At 45.8% G+C, this 17512-nt stretch overlaps 1 protein-coding gene across 19 annotated transcripts in view; it reads right to left on the bottom strand.

The window, feature by feature from the left end:
• INF2 (inverted formin 2) overlaps positions 1-16972 on the bottom strand; it is a 74815-nt gene extending 57843 nt beyond the window's left edge. For 16 of the 19 annotated variants that reach the window (XM_050954096.1, XM_050954092.1, XM_050954095.1 and 13 more), the window contains exon 1: positions 16752-16967. The gene's annotated coding sequence lies outside the window, so the exon portion shown is untranslated. Of the gene's footprint in view, positions 1-16751 lie in introns of all 19 variants that reach the window. The other 3 variants (XM_050954091.1, XM_050954093.1, XM_050954111.1) reach the window with 2 other exon arrangements.
• Positions 16973-17512: the final 540 nt, after the last annotated feature.

Below are 17512 nucleotides of genomic sequence, written 5' to 3'. Positions count from 1 at the left end.
TGGGGTATTTTCTAGGTTTGCTATCTGGCTATCTAAAATCAGTCTGGTTTGTTTCTTCATTTATAAACAATGCATAAGGCTATGGTTTTGTCATGGATATTTTTTAGTAAAAGTCAGGGGTAGGTCATGGGCAATAAACAAAAATTTATGGACGTCATGATCCGTCTCAGACTTTTACTAGAAACATCCCTGACAAAATGAGGTCCAGCAGCAGCTGGGAGCTACAGCCCCCTCTCCCCCAGTGGTTGGGAGCTGAGGCGATCACCCCACTGTCCGCAGGGGTGGGGGAACTGCGGGGGGGAACCTCCTGCCCACAACGGCTGGGGAGCTCCAGGTTCCCCCCTGTGGCAGCTGGGATATGCGGGGGGTGGGAGAGGAGAAGGCCTGGCGCCTGTGGCAACTGGAAAGCTCTTGGATCCTCTGGGGAGCTAGGGGAGGATCTGGTGGCTAGGCTGCTGCGGGGCCCAATGTCATGGAGGTCTCTAGAAGTCACGAATTCTGTGACTTCTGCAACCTTCATGACATAACCGCAGCCTTAACAATGTACTCTGAACACATGAGGAATAGGAAGCCTCAAGGAGGAACACATAGGGCTGTAAAGCCAATTCTTCTCTGCGCCACCTCCTGAATCCCTCTACCTACTTTCACTTCCCTAGTTCCCTTGGAGATGAAAACCATAGAAAGGAGATTCTGACCTCTGTATGTGTTGGTACCTTGGTAAAACTACAGCCCTCTCCTCCTCACAACTATTTCTCGTACCACCTTTGGGTAAAATATACTCTGTATGTATGGAAAGTTATAGGAACAAATTGGGAAAATTCTTTATGTGATGGATAATTAGGATTAACTGCAGTGACTTTACTGCTGCCAGAATGTGCATGCTTCTTGGCAGTGGTTTTCCATTTAATGTCTGCTTTAAATGTGATACTTGGTTAAAAATATCAGCATTTTTTTCAACTAGGAAAACGTGAGATAACACATCCTGTTTTCGGGAGGGTACATGCAGCTGTACAGAAGGATCTTCTGCTTCAGTGTGACACTTTGGGCTTTGCTCAGCTTTGAATGGAGATTACAAAAATATCCAGAAAAAACAGAATCAGTGGTTACATATTGAGTGATGGACACAGTCATATTAATATAGATGGGAAACATTTACAAATTATTTTTAAAAAGATGTGCTCATGCCGACTACTAATGCCTACACAGAGGACCAGTGGGGTAGTGCTGATATTTATTCAGTTATTTATTTATTCTGAATACATATATATTACATCCAAATTTTTGGGTGCCCAATTTGAGAAGCCTTGGTCCTGATTTTTCGAAGTACTTAGCATTATATGGCACTTTAAATGTTCAAAAAACAGCTCTCATTGACTTCAGTTGCAGTTGTGAGGACTCAGCACGTCTGTACATCAAACCCCTGGAGTCTCAGGTTAGGTACTCAGGAAATGAAGAATTCACCATTAGTGGCTAACCTATGAAAAGTTTGGTTCAAGTGAGCTGCCCAGCATTACACAGGAATGGCTGAGTAAGTGATAGAATCTAATTCTGCAGGGCAGCATTCAACTGCTTAAATAAACCATGAGACCATCCTCTTTTCTGTTCTTTCAGTCCCCTTTCTCACTCACTACACACTTTCCAACTACTGAAAGAAATGAGGCAGGGGTCCACAGCCTCCGTCATTGCACAATCCTGATTCATCCCCAGGCATGTCCATCCTGTGCACTGAATGAGGCAGGGGGTCCTCTGGAAAAAATGGTATGTGATCATGTAATTAAATACATGTATCACAATGCACAGGCAGCCTTAATTCTGGCATTTCATAGGCATGTGCTGACAGCAGAGGAACTGTTGAGCTCAGCAGTCTTGGGTTCTATTCCAGGTAGGGTGACCAGATAGCAAGTGTGAAAAATTGGGATGGGAGTGGGAGGTAATAGCAGCCCATAATAAAAAAAGCACCAAATATCCCTATAAAATTGGGACATCTGGTCACCCTAGGTTCTGGAAGAGATTATTCACTAGTGGTCACAGATCCTTGTGCCCCTGCCACCTCTGGCCTATCCCTGTTCTACTCCTGTCCTTCCCCACTCCCTGGGGTCCTTGTCCCAGTCTCCTTGCCTAGCCAGTCTGTCTCCCACTCTGGGCTGCCCATTTGAGTCCCAGTCTTCCTCCCACCCAGTGCCCTGTCCTACTTTCCATCTCTGGGCAACTCATCCCAGTCTGTCCTCTAACTCCTTGTCCCAGTCTCCTGGCCCACTAGTCAGTTCAAGTCCCTTCCTCCAGGTTCCCTCTAAGATCTCAGTCCCCTCCACTCTCAACTCCCAGGTCCAGTATCTATGTGCAGCCAGTTCCAGTCTTTCCCTATCTCAGTTCTTTATCTGATCTGAGCTTCTCATCAATCCCCATGGTCCAGGTCTTTTCCCTCTACATCATGCTATTCTTCCTCCACCCATAGTCTGGGCCCAGCATAAGAGTTATTGTGAGCACAGGAAAAGCAGTCTCCTTGCTTATAGTTCCGGTGCCCAACACCACAGCAGCTGGGAGGAGCAAATTGCAAGGGAAGTCCTGCTTGGCTCCTGCAGCCCTAGGTTGGCGGATGCTCAGTGCAGACTGAATCTGCAGAGATCTTAGCTTCGAAGCTCTAACTAGTCCCTAATGAGTGTGTGAGATCTGAGATTTGCAAAGGCTTATAGCTCGACCAAATCTGGCCCCTTTTCCCCGGGATCTACAAGAGGCACATGCTTGGCACTAAGCAATAGTCCTGCCAAATTCCAAGCCTCTACTCAAAACCATGAAGGGGCTAAAGCTAAAGCTAAAGAAACAGCTGTACAATTATTTTAACATGGACAAAACAATGGATTTCCCCCTAATCTTCGAAGCAATTGAATCACTTTTACTGAACCTTAAAAAAAACACAGCCTGAGGCAGACACCCAGCATGGAAAATCTTGGCCTGAATAGTTGGAGTTTTGCAAAATTATAAACAACTGAAAACTGGGTCTTATAACTGAAAGTGTCAGGCAAGCTTAACTTTAAATGGAGCTATTGGCTCCTCCTATAAGGAGAGAAAGAGAGAGCTGGTCAAAACAGGGTAAAATGTTTGTGAACACTTCTACAATGATTTTTCCTATTTCGTAAAAATTTGAAATGTCAGTAAAAAAAATCATAAACAGATTGAGAAAGTTCAACCAGCTTCTATTATACATAAATAATGAAATTTTTGAGCCATCAAGCTGTACATATTACTTGCCTAATTAACCCTTTGATCATATTTTTGTTACACTCATCCTCCTACCCACCTTTCTGCCTAATGTTTGTTACATACTTTTGTTGTGACCTAAAATTAGGCCATGATCTTGCACAGACTTTTTATGTGCTTTAACTCTAAGAACATGTGTACATCTTTCCAAGACCAAAGTCACAGATTGTAAGCTCTTCAGGGATCTTAGAATCATAGAAACATAGAAGATTAGGATTGAAAAAGACCTCAGGAGGTCAACTAGTCAAACCCCCTGCTCATAGCAGGACCAACCCCAACTAAATCATCCCAGCCAGGGCTTTGTCAAGCCTGACCTTAAAAACCTCTAAGGATGGAGATTTCACCACCTCCCTAGGTAACCCATTCCTCCTAATGACATAGTTTTTCCTAAATCCAACCTAGATCTCCTGCACTGCAACTTGAGACCATTACTCCTTGTTCTGTCATGTGCCACCACAGCTGAGCTCCATCCTCTTTGGAACCCCCCCTTCAGGTAGTTGAAGGCTGCTCAAATCCCCCCTCACTCTTCTCTTCTGCAGACTAAATAAGTCCAGTTCCCTAACCCTCTCCTCATAAATCATGTGCCCCAGCCCCCTCATCATTTTTGTTACCCTCCGCTGGACTCTCTCCAATGTGTCCACATCCTTTTTGTAGTGGGGGGCCCAAAATTGGATGCAATACTCCAGATGCAGCTTCACCAGTGCCGAATAGAGGGGAATAATCACTTCCCTCGATCTGCTGGCAACACTCCTACTAATGCAGCCCAATATGCCATTGGCCTTCTTGGCAGCAAGGGCATACTGTTGATTTATATCCAGCTTCTCATCCACTGTAATCCCCATGTCCTTGTCTGCAGAACGGCCACTTAGCCAGTCTGTCCCCAGCCTGTAGCGGTGCATGGGATTCTTCCGTCCTAAGTGCAGGACTCGGCACTTGTCCTTGTTGAACCTCATCAGATTTCTTCCAATTTGTCTACGTCACTCTGGACCCTGTCCCTACCCTCCAATGTATCTACCTCTCCCCCCAGCTTAGTGTCATCCACAAACTTGCTGAGGGTGCAATCCATCCCATCATCCAGATTATTAATGAAGATGTTGAACAAAATCAGTCCCAGGACCAACCCCTGGGGCACGCCGCTTATAACCGGCTGTCAACTAGACATCGAGACGTTGATCACTACCCGTTGAGTCCGACAATCTAGCCAGCTTTCTATTCACCACAGTCCATTCATCCAATCCATACTTCTTTAACTTGCTGGCAAGAATACTGTGGGAGACCATATAAAAAGCTTTGCAAAAGCCAAGGTATATCACATCCACTGCTTTCCCCACATCCACAGAGACAGTTATCTCATCATAGAAGGCAATCAGGTTGGTCAGGCATGACTTGCCCTTGATGAATCCATGTTGACTGTTCCTGATCACTTTCCTTGTCTGCAGGTGCTTCAAAATGGATTCCTTGAGGACCTGCTCCATGATTTTTCCAGGGACTGAGGTGAGGCTGATTGGTCTGTAGTTCCCCAGGTTCACCTTTCCTTTTTTAAAAAGATGGGCACTATATTTGCCTTTTTCCAATCGTCCGTGACCTCCCTCAATCGCCACAAGTTTTCAAAGATAACGGCCAATGGCTCTGCAATCACATCAGCCGATTCCCTCGGATGCATTAGATCTGGACCCATGGACTTGTGTATGTCCAGGTTTTCTAAATAGTCCTTAACCTGTTCTTTCACCACTGGGGGCTGCTCACTTCCTCCTCATGCTGTGCTGCTTAGTGCAGCAATCTGGGAGTTGACCTTGTCTGTGAAGACTGAGGCAAAAAAAGCATTGAGTACTTCAGCTTTTTCCACGTCATCTGTCACTAGGTTGCCTCTCCCATTCAATAAGGGTCCCACACTTGCACCTTCTTGTCTTACTACGTGTTTATATAGCACCTAACAAAATGGGGGCCTGATCCTGCTAGAGTATTCTGATTGCTGCTGCAACATGAACAATGAATAATTATGTCACTTTGGCTTAACAAAATGGGCTCTTCTGTTAGGGCTGGCCAAATTATTTACTGTGAATAAATTATCCAAGGTATCCTTTCATTGTGTTTACAACTTGTTTGCAAGCCAATCCAGCTTTCTTGCTAACATGTTCATGAGTATTCACCAAAGAGTCTGGTGGAAGAATTTTCACACTATGGGTTGTTTATGGACTGTTCACTTTGTTTTTCATACTACTTTTGGTGTGTGATTTGAAACCTAAATCAGATGGTATTATTTCTGCCCCCTGACTGGAAGACTGAAATTTCTCAAACAAAGCGAATGGCAGGTGGAGGAGAAAGAATATAAAGCTGATGTAAAATGAAATTTCTGTCTTGCAGAAAATTGTGATATTTTGATATTTGTTTTCATCCTTAATCTGGATGACAGGTTTAAATATCAAAACACTGTTCAGAAAAAAATTGAGTCACAAATATTGAAATGTTTCATTTTGAGTTAGGTTGACACTCATTTCTCTGTGTGCCTCAGCCACCGTGGTGCCTTTTGGGAGATGTAGTTCTAGGTCCTTCTTGTATCTCTTCTTCTCTATGGGCCCTACTCTTGTCTGGACTACACCTCCCATGATGCACCTAAGTTTCTCCCTGTGCCTGAGCTGCAACTATGCCTCATGGAAGACGGAGTTTCATTTTGATTCTCCCAACAGAAAATTCCACCAAAATTGATCCTTTCATGCAGAGTTTTGATGTTAATGAAACTGAATTTTTCAGTGGAAAAAGTTTAATTCAAAACATTTGGAGTCCTACTCAAATACAAGATAGATATTCACACAAGAAGATGGAAATTCATATAGAGAATAGCCAGTCCCCAAACATCCGTGTGAACAATAAAAAATTGTGTATGGATGTTCACAAATGAATGGGGCAAAAACAGGGGTCAACCAAACATCCACTCACAATTTGAATGAATATTTGTGGACATTATATTGAACCAGGTCTGTCAGTTATCCTACACAGCAAGTGGCCTAATTGCACACACCCTCTATATACACACACCCTGTTCAAACAAGACTAACCTTAGCTGGGATTTCCATTACACACCCACTCTTTGAAGTTACTGGATCCATTCTCTCTTCCACACACTTTATTATTTGCAGCAGGGTTGTAGCTGTGTTGGTCCCAGGATAATAGGGAGACAAGGTGGATGAGGTAATATCTGTTATTGGACCACCTTCTCCTGGTGAAAGAGAGAAGCTTTTGAGCTTACAGACCTGAAGAAGAGCTCTGTGGAAGCTCAAAAGTTTGTTTCTTTCACTAGCAGAAGTTGGTCCAATAAAAATCACTACCTCCCTCACCTTACAATCTGTGGCTCTGCCTCTCAAATGCACTTTATTGGAAGCTTTGTTTGCATATGAACATTATGAGGAGTTGCTACTGAGCATGCTCAGTCACTAATTTTAAAAGTTAGGCATCTGAGCTGTTTAAAATGATTTCTTGCATAAAGCAGAAAAGGGTCTTAGTGTGCTTTAGAAACTAATCCCCTCCAGAAATGCTTTTCAATTAATCCAATTACTTTCTCTAGAACCATATAGAAAAGTTTGAAGTCAGTTAAAAAAAATTTTTTATGTTGCAGTTCTGTAATTCTAAAACATCTTGGCCAATTTTAACCCACGGGCTGCAGTTTGCCCACCTCTGCCTAAGACAGTGGTTCTCAGCCAGGGGTCCGGAACTCCCGAGGGGCCGTGAGCAGGTTTCAGGGGAGCTTCCAAGCAGGGCCAGCATTAGACTGGCTGAAGCCCAGAGCAGAAAGCCAAAGCCCCATCGCATGGGGCTGAAGCCCAGGTCCCTTAGCCCTGTCAGACGGGGCTGAAGCTGAAGCCTGACCAATGTAGCTTCATGGAGGCCCCTGTGGCATGGGGCCCCAGGCACTTGCCCTGCTCCAGAATTTGTACCAATGGGGTATCAGTTATTTCAGACATCAGTTCTGTGGGCCTAGAACTGTGTTTCTCAAACCTTTCTTTTTGAAATCTGTTCCAATGTGTAGTAATTGAAGTGGATTGAAAGCAAAGTGGTTTATGTGTAATTTTTATGTTCATGCTGGTAGCAAAATGCCTTTGCTATAAATATTGTTTAAAGTTATATACGGTGTGTTTCTATTAGTAGTAATAGTGTCTTTCTCTTCCATAGTGCTTTCTATGCAAGGATCTCAAGAACTTCATAAACAGTTTGTTGGCACTCTGTCTTTCCAAATAAATAGAAATGTGGGTTAAGTTACCTTGGCCAGATCTTCAGCTGGTGTAAACAAGCAAAGCTCCATTGAAGTTTAAGAAACTGCACCACTTCACACCAGCTTAGGAGCTGTCTCTCTCTGCCTGGCCTAATATGCAGAAGCCACTAGACTTGTCCAATATCTTTAAATGAATAAATAAAATGACATTTTTTATTAAAGCAGTCCAGCTCTACATGTATGAATTGCTCCAATGCTTTCTTATGAATGTACCCAGGACAACAGTTTGGGGCTTGCAGACTTCTTAATCAATCTGAGAAAGTTTAAGCAATGTGGCCATGTGATAGAGCTCCTCTCCCTCTCCTAGGGCAGGGGTTCTCAATGTTTTTCTTCTGAACCCCCCCGCCCAACATGCTATAAAAACTCCACGCCTCACCTGGGCCACAACAGCTGGGTTTCTGCATATAAAAGCCAGGGCCAGCATTAAGGGTAGCAAGCAAAGCAATTGCCTGGGGCCCCATGCCACAGGGGCCCCCATGAAGCTTTAGGTGACAGGTGACAGCTTTCAGGTGACAGGGCTCAGGGAACTGGGCTTCAGCCCAATGCGGTGGGGCTTTGGCTTTCTGCTCCGGGCCTCAGCAAGTCTAATGCTGGCCCTGCTTGGAGGCTCCCCTGAAACCTGCTCGTGGCCCGTAGGAGGTCCCGGACCCCTGGCTGAGAACCACTGTCTTAGGCAGAGGTGGGAAAACTGCAGCCTGCGGGCCACATTCAGTCCACGGGACCATCCTGCCTGTCTCTTGAGCTCCCGGCCAGGGAGGCTCGCCCCGGCCCCTCCCCTGCTGTCCCCCAACCCCCGCAGCCTCAGCTCGCTGTGCCGCCAGCGCTCTGGGTGGCGGGACTGTGAGCTCCTGCCGGGCAGCACGGCTGTGAGAGCCGCCGGCCTGCCCCAGTTCTCTAGACTGCGTGGCAGTGTGGCTGGCTGCGGCCGGGCGGTGCGGCTGCCAGTCCTGGTGCTCTGAGTGGCATGGAAAGGGGGAGGGGGAGCGGGGGTGGGTTGGATAAGGGGCAGGGAGTCCCGGGGCAGTCAGGGGACAGGGGGTGGTTGGATAGGTGTAGGAGTCTCAGGGTGCCTGTTAGGGGGTGGGGGTGTGGATAGGGGTCAGGGCAGTCAGAGGATAGGGAGCGGGGGGGCAGGTTGGATAAGGGGCAGGGAGTCCCGGGGCAGTCAGGGGACAGGGGGTGGTTGGATAGGCATCGGAGTCCCGGGGGGCCTGTTAGGGGGTAGGGGTGTGGATAGGGGTCACGGCAGTCAGAGGATAGGGAGCAGAGGGGGGTTGGATAGGGGTTGGGGTTCTGGGGGGGCGGTTAGGGTGGAGGGTCCTGGGAGGGGGTGATCAGGGGACAAGGAGCAGGAAGGGTTGGATGGGTTGAGGGTTTTGAGGGGGGCAGTCAGGAGGCGGAAAATGAGAGGGGGTGGATAGGGGGCAGGGGCCAGGCTGTTTGGGGAGGCACAGCCTTCCCTACTCGGCCTTCCATACAGTTTCGGAAACCCACTGTGGTCCATGAGCCAAAAAGTTTGCTCACTCCTGGTCTTAGGGTAAGTCTGCACTGCAATTAGACACCCACAGCTGGCCATGCCAGCTGACTCAGGCTAGTGGAGCTTGGGTTAAGTGATTGTTTAACTGCTGGTGCCCAGGATCTAGGACCCTGCAAGGTGGGAGGATCCCAGAACCTAGACTGCAGCCCAAGCCCGACTGTCTACACCACAGTTAAGTAGCCTTGCGGCCCGAGTCGGCTAGCACTGGCCAGCCATGGGTTTCTAACTGCAGTTTAAACATACCATTATAGACCTCGTGGGGCACATTTAGCACTCAGTTACAGTAGTGTAAATCCAATGTGACTCCAATATCTAGATAGGAATAATAGTAACATTTGAGAAGAGTAGAATTTGTCCCCAGGCTTTCAGAAGCAGTAAGTGCTCCTCAGAGGTGGATAAACACTAAACAGCTAACAAATACTGGACAATTTGTTCTGCAGTTTAGAGTCTGTGGTCCATTCTTGTATAAGCTTATGCTGAGAGCTAACTCCTGCTGTTCAGTGGGACCAGGTTTTGGCCCTTAGGAAATCAACGTAATAGAGAGAAATTGAATAATTCAGCCACGCTACTTATAGAAACTGCAACTGAATGGGCTAAAAGCCACATTTACCTGATTAAAATGGAGAGAAATGATTTAGCTATTTCTAGTCTATAACATTAGCTGTATTTATTCCTGCAGTTCAGCCAAGGGGAAGGTTTGATTCAGTGCCCAGCAGCGCATTAACTCACATGAATAAGGCAAGTCAATCTTTACTTCACAATATCTTAGTGTGAATCACTAATATCCTGTATAAATATTGCAATCTACTTTTCTTTCTCCCAACAGGCTTTTTATTCCCATTATGTCTACATTCTAGATATGGCTGACACTTAAACTGAAGATTTCCAAAGTTTTTAATGGCAGAAGTAATTAATCTAATTGATGGAGTAACTAATTTTTGTCAACAGTCAGCCATTTTTTATCTAAGAATACACAAAAGGCACAGATTGTAGAGCATTTGCAATGGCGAGCAATTACACACACAAATGGCCCTCTAGAAATCAATAGCGCTACTTATGGATATGCTCAGCAATATGAGCAAAATCTCCACAATCAGGCCCAGAAAGCTGGAATCTCTGGATATTTTACATAGCAGATATAATTTATGAACAGCGGGACGGACTTCAGTGCAGTTTTGGGTTGCAGAATGGGGGGAGGGATAGCTCAGTGGTTTGAGCATTGGCCTCCTAAACCCAGGGCTGTGAGTTCAATCCTTCAGGGGACCATTTGGAGATTGTCCTCCTTTGAGCAGGAGGTTAGATGATCTCTTGAGGTCCTTTCCAACCCTAATGATCTATGACTCTATCTTGGCTGAAAAACACAATCTGCATCTTCTAGGTTGTAAACACTTTGAGGCAGAGACTGTCTTTTTGTTATCTTTATTCTGTCCCTAGCATGATAGGCTCCTGGCCATGACTAATCACTAAACTGTGTTAAATTAGATTGGTGGAGTTGTATTAGATGTGTGGAAGTCTTATGGAGTTAGGTACCACCACAAAAACCTGCACTTTACAATAGAAACCGTGACAGACAATGGAAGGCACCTCTCTAGAAGACTCTATTAATTCAGGGAAGTCTTATGGCTTGTGTTATACAGGAGCTCAGATTAGATTATTACAGTGGTTGCTTATGGCTTTATAATCTATGAATGACTGTCACATAACTGAAGAAACATCAGAAAAGTACAGTTCCATGGACTGGCTCTTTCACTGAGTTTTTGAATGAGAAAGTAAGGTGGGGGTGGGAGTTGTTGGGTATGATTAAATAAACATGGTGGATACAGCCACTGGAGAACGGGACAGCCATGCTTACAGGAGAGAAAGCTACTGGCAACTGAAAGCAAAATAGCTTCTCATAATTTACAGTAGGGGGGAAAAAATCAAGTAGATAACAGTTCACATAGATTAAGTAGTGATCTGGGAAGCAGATGCAAGGCAAAGTATCTGGGTGTATCCTGGCCTTCTGGAAAATAACATTTTGGTCTGGATCAGGTAGGGAATGAAGCCTGATTTTCCAATGTCCTGCACCTTCTGTAGTCATTTACACGTGTGAAAAATGAGTGTAAAATATGACCCAATCAGGGCTTGTCTATACACAGTGGCGCACTGGTTCAACTTAAGGTATGATTTTAAATTAATTAAACCAATGCAAAAGCTGTGTGGACACTGATTTTGCTGTAATCCAGATTTTTTTGGTTTACCTTAAACTGATTATGAAGATGTTTAAACTGAACTGAAATAAGACTCTCTTAATCTGAAATAAGAGTGTCCCCACAGGGGCTTGCACCAGTTTAACTAATCCAGTTGAATTAAACAGGGTCAAGTTGGTGTGTACACAAGGCCTCAGAATGGTAGCTTTTTACTGCTGCTGTGCACTGCTGTGCCTGATCACACAAAGACAATGGAAAATTAGGCCCTTGGGTGTTGAACTATAGAAGAAAATCTATTTACAAAAGTAAACTACCTTGTATTAGATATGCCTGTGCTTCCATCTGGAGGCTCTAAGAATGGATGATGCAAACATCTTCTTCGAAAGAAAATACAACACATCCCTTTTTGGGCCGGATGTGCATGACTTAACAGAAGAGAATGCCATCCAAACAGATAAGCAGAAGACAGCTTGCAGATAGATAAAACCAATGTGGAATAAGAAGCACAGAGAGAGCTGCCTTGTTAAAAATAATTTAATTTAATTGCCAGTGAATGGAGTGTAATGAAGTTACTTCCCAGCTATATCAAGACAAACAGACCCGGCTCAGCAAAGTTAAAAACGATGTCATCTTCATTCATTTTGCTGGACAGCTGTGAGGGTTGGGGCATCCATGCGCATCCTTGTGTTGGAAATGGTACAGAGACACGAGGCTGCAGGTAGACGCAGACGCTCAGGGAAGGAACGTGCTTCAAGCAGGCACGGGCTTGCCTTGGTGAACATCCTTTAGGAAGATGCCACTTGTTCTGCTAGAGTGCTGGGAAGGCTAGCACAAAGACAGGGGTATGATGGCCCCACCTCCTCCCTTGCCCCTTGGTAGTGGTGTATATTCCTGGGAGAACAGGAAGCGATTAGTTCCTATGCTGCTCTGGCCATAGGTTCTACCAGGAAGGGAAGTCTACTTCCATCCCTTCTTACCGATTGTAACCTGTGCAAGGGCCGGGGAGAGTCTTGCTCAGTATATCAAGCATCCTGCATTGCATGGTATGAAGCTGGACTGCATTCTGCCCAACTCTCCTCTCGTGACTCCAATCCTTGGACTTTGATGTCCTGGCTCACTAAAACGTGGTTCAACTTTTCAAGCCAGAGACACTAATGCGAGCAAAACCACTGTGGTGCTCGGATGCTTGAGATACTTATTACTGCCCCTTCTCCTGACCCCAGTCTCTGATAACAGCATTGCCCCTCTAGCAAGCAGTAGCAGGTTGACTTCCCAGTGGAGGAGAAAATCAATGAAGTAATATCTTCTAAGTGTAACTGTAACTGCTTTACTTACACATATATCAGACTTTCCCTTCTTATATTCCTCTCTTTCAGGAATCTCATCCTAACACCAATGCCAAGCTCTCAGGGAGTAATTCTACCTGAAGAATTAGCTTGGGTCTAATCCAGGTTATTGGGCTCAGTACAAGGGTGAATGAGTGGGCATTAAGTGACCTGTGATGTGCAGGAGGTCAGAGTAGGTGGTCTTGTGGTCCTTTCTGGTCTTAAACTCCATGGCCATGTCTACACCATGGGCGCTACAGCCGCACAGCTACAATGCTACAGCTATACCGCTGTAGCACCTTAGTGTAGATTCTTTCTACAGTGATAGAAGGAGTTTTTCAGTCGATGCAGGAACTCCACCTCCCTGAGTGGAAGCAGCTAGGTTGACAGAAGAATTCTTCCATAGACCTAACTGTGTCTCCACCAGGGAGTAGGTTGGCTTAATGACAGCACTCAGAGGTGTTAATTTATCACACTCGAAACCACCATACCTATCTCAATCTAACTTTTAAGTGTAGACGAGGCTATGACTCTAACTGGACACCAAGGCAGAGAACAAACACTCCATCTCCTGGCTCATAACCTTATATATAAAACCCCCAAACTAATACCACCATGAGCATGTCTTCCAAGTCTAAAAATGTGCTCCAGTACTAAGACAAAGAACTTGGGAGATGATGTTTAACAGCGCCACCTGGTGACACCTGCCATAACTATAACCATAGTGAGCAGAACCATACTTGGGACCCTTTCAACTCCCAAATCTGACAGATCTACAGGTGCTTGTTGTTAAATTAGATTATTCCTAGTCTAATGTCTCTTTTGAAGGCAGATCTCACTTTTAAGGCGGTTTTAACATTTTGGGTGAAATTCTGATCCCACTGAAGTCAATGACAAAACTCCAGTTGACTTCAGTGGAGCCAAATTTTATCATTTGAGTCCAATTCCTGCCCAGTATAATTCCATTGACTTTGTTGTCAGGCCCTTTATTCATTCACAGCTTTCCTAAGGTCATTTTAAATATATCATGAAATCTTCTATTTTCATTTATTTCTGACTTCACTATTTTGAAGCATTTTGAAATGTCAGGTAAGGTGCCAGGCTGTTGGAAATAGCTGAACTTGGAAACAATATTGATCATTATGTCAAATGGAAAAGTTATCGTACTGCTAATCGACAAAGACCCCTCTGACTTTAAACTTTCTGTGGGAATAAAAGACTATGCTGACAAATCACAACCAATATTCAGCTGCCACATTATACAACTAGTTACTTTCAGCTGCAATAACTCTTTATATGCATACGCTATGACTCAACAGCAGATGAATACATACACCCTCTTTGTACTTATTTCCACATTCAGTTCCATAAAATTGGCTACCCGTCCACGCTGTCGACATCTGGAAGCAATTATGAAATTTGTCTGTTATACAGCAGTCACTTTCCCAGGGAAAACAGACAGTGTCCAGCCTCTGTTTACTTGGCTAAGTCACAGAACTATTTGGTCCACTTCTTTTGCAAGATTCTTTTAATTGTTCCTTCCTTAGTATTCTTCCAGCACAGCGCCTAAACTGGAACAACTAGAACATTGTGTCAGAGCCCACGCCCAAATCTACAGCAGAACTAACAGAAACAAAGCCAGCTGAATTAACTATAATCAAGGGTGATAGGCTAAATCTCAACCTTATTGGTCTAATTGTTTATGTAAGTATTTGCATGGCCCTTTACACGGTAGTATATGACGGCCTTCCAAGTATCTTAAAAAAATTAATGTTTGCAAAATCCATGTTGTACTTTGTGGTTTCAGTGCTCATTTGTTCACCTTATAAGACAAAGTCAATATTGGCAGCACAGCACGTATAAGCATCCCTATAATAATCTGTTGTATGTATGTGATTCCGTAAAACAGGTAAATAATCCTGAGTTCTAGTTCTAGCTGGGAATTAGAGACTCATGATAAAGTGTGCTGTGAAAATGACTAGGAATATACTTTCATAATATTATGAGTTAAGTGGTGAGCCCCATGCCATGGCAAAGTCAGAATAGTGTTAAATCACATTGTAAGACTACGGCTAGGATTTACAATATATTTAACATTTGTACTCGATCAGGTAAAAAGTAACAAGATCATAAATGTAAAAAAGCACGGATAATTCCTAGGGCTCTGTGGTACGTCAACACTGCAATAAATCACCTGTGGCTGGCCCCTGTCAGCTAACTTGGGCTGGTGGGAGTGGGGGTTGGGCTGCAGGGCTATAAAATTGCAGTTTAGACATTTGGGCTCAGGCTGGAGGTTGGGCTCTGGGACTCTTCCCCCTAGCATGGTCCCAGAGGCCAGGGTTCAGTACCTGGCAGCCTGTTCTGAAACCGTACTGATAAGATCCCCGTAACGACCTTTTAGAAGAACAGAGGCATTAACTCTGGCATATTCTGTCTCCTAAAACATCAGGCCAACTTTAACTGGATACATTGTTCATTCCTGATCTGAGCCATTGTGTAGTTATCAACAGCTCCCATCTTCTACAGCAGAGAGGGCTCCATTACATAGCGGTGGGAGAAATCCTTCATCTATTATCCTATACACAATGGTCATGTGAGACTTTAAAATTAATGTTTGTAAAGTGAGATCCTTTGATGAGAGTCTGATAGAACTATTCATTTATTACAAGACAGAAATAACTTTTCCGATATCTTGATAAATTTCTACATACCATATGTTTCTAGGCCTTATTTGACAACACCTACATTCCCTCTGCATAATGGAAAATCAAGTCAACAAGGATCAAATAGGGTTGAGTCTGACTATTCAGAAACAGAAGTTAAAGTCCAGGCAAATGCAGTAGACTAAATTCATCCTTAGTGTAACTTCACTCACTTCAGTTCAGTTCCTTTACATCAAGCTTAAATCTGGCCAACAGTCTGACACCTGAGTACGGTGCAAGCTACGAAATATTTTGTTTGTTCTGCTTCCCAAATTGGGGTTTGTCCTCCCAGAGGAGTTGCCATGTCAGGCCTTTTGGCATGTATGTATGCCGAGTACAAGGAACCCGTAGCAAGAGCCATGTGTCTCATAAAATGGGTACAGTGCTGGGAATTAGAACCTCGGGCGGGATCTGGAGAGTTTCTCCTGCCTGAGACTATGGGTAGGATGTCAGGAGAGCTCCTAGATTTTCCTCATGGCTCTGGAACACATCTTAGGTTCCTGATGCACTGATGAGGTTATCCCGTCACCGCATTGATCGGATGTCAGCGAAAATGCTCTTTGGGAAATGACAGTAGGTGTGTTTCACCCGTGTGCCTGCAGGAATGGGTAGGGCAAGATATGGGGAAGCCTGGCTGAAAAATGCCAAACAGGATACTTTCCTGCAAAAGCAGTTTTCAAAACCATGTAGCTGATGTGGTATGTCTCTAGATCTAGCATAGCAAGCAGAAGTAGAAACTTCCCCATACTCCACTACCAATGTGCCTCACCCTCATCCAGAAGGAATACATCTTTCAGAGAGAGCATATCGGTCAGTTTATATGTCAATTTAGCCGTTCATCTAAGTAAATTATGATCAGATTTTAAAGCATGTAATTACACTGTAGCCCATCACAGCTAATGAGAGTATTTCTAAGGGGCAGATGCTGACATCTTAACCTGAAATCAGTGGGATCCCAGCCCAGCAGAGTAATGCACACTGCGTAGGGTGTCAGAATTTGGCCTTTGACATAGTAGCATTTTACAAAATACCTACAAGAACACCCCTGGCCATGCACATTCAAGTCTAAAAATACTGGGGTTTCTTACCATATTTCTGCTAAAAAGCAGCCTAGGACGGAAGATACAGACTAGCCCTCAACCTGATTTTTTTTGGCGCACCACGTAAGGTGGATGTGCCAGCCCAGATTTTGTTACTCTCCACTCTGAAATTCTTTGCATAGCGGAGTCGGAGACAATCAGATCTTTCACAATTCTTTCAAAGGAAAAACAAATTCCTCCAGCTGAATGCAGCGGGGTTTACTGCGGGGAGCCCTGCCCTATCCCGAACGCATGCGGAGCTCCCCTGCCTCTGCCCAGAAATGATTCTGCAGCCCCGAGCTCGTGAGAAATCAAGTCACCGGTGACTCGTTCTTGCCGCCCCCTGTCTCCCGCAGCAGCCCCCCGGGGGCAATGGGAAAGAGGATGGTCTTACCCAGCTCTCCCTGCGCTTGTTTTTCTCTCCTTCACGGGCTGCTGCTGCTGCTGGCAGGGGCGGCAAAGATCATCGTCTCCCTGCTTCCCGTGCGTGCCCGGGGCAGCTCCGGACAGGCGGCCACAGCCCAGCTGGTCCCAGGCGCGGAGCAGGCGGCGATCGGCTCCTGTCACTGCCCAGCGTCCCACGTGGAAGGAGCCGCACCCCGCCCCGCTCTCCCGCTGCCGATCGGCCCCCGGGCCCCACGCAGGGCGGGTCCTGCCAGCGGCAGCTCCGGAGCAGTGTGTGCAGGGACCCAGGCACCGCCCAGCCAGAGCCGCGGCTCCCCAGCAGTCCCGGGCAGCCAGTCCCTGTCCTGCGGCCAAACGGCCGGGGCCCCGCGGCAGCAGGCGGAGGAGAGACCTCACCCCCCCACCCCGGCCCCGAGCCTGGGAAAAGAGGGGGTGGGGGGGAGGTGGTGGAAGGGGAGGGAAGCGTGGGTGGGAGGGAAGGGAGATGGTGGAAGAGGAGGGGGGAAGGGAAGGGGAGGGTGACAGTGAAGGGAGAGGGTGAAAGAGGATGGGAGAGGGGGTCAGGAGGATGGTGGATGAGGAGGGGAGAGGGGGATGGGAGGATGGTGGAAGGGGAGGGGAGGGTGACAGTGAAGGGAGAGGGTGAAAGAGGATGGGAGAGGGGGTCAGGAGGATGGTGGATGAGGAGGGGAGAGGGGGATGGGAGGATGGTGGAAGAGGCGGGGAGGGTGGGTGATGGGTAAGGGAGAT

The sequence above is a fragment of the Gopherus flavomarginatus genome, chromosome 5 (assembly GCF_025201925.1).
Source record: "Gopherus flavomarginatus isolate rGopFla2 chromosome 5, rGopFla2.mat.asm, whole genome shotgun sequence".
Lineage (NCBI taxonomy): Eukaryota > Metazoa > Chordata > Testudines > Testudinidae > Gopherus > Gopherus flavomarginatus.
The sequence above is the reverse complement of the archived record's forward strand: the minus strand, read 5'-3'. Positions and strand labels throughout refer to the sequence as shown.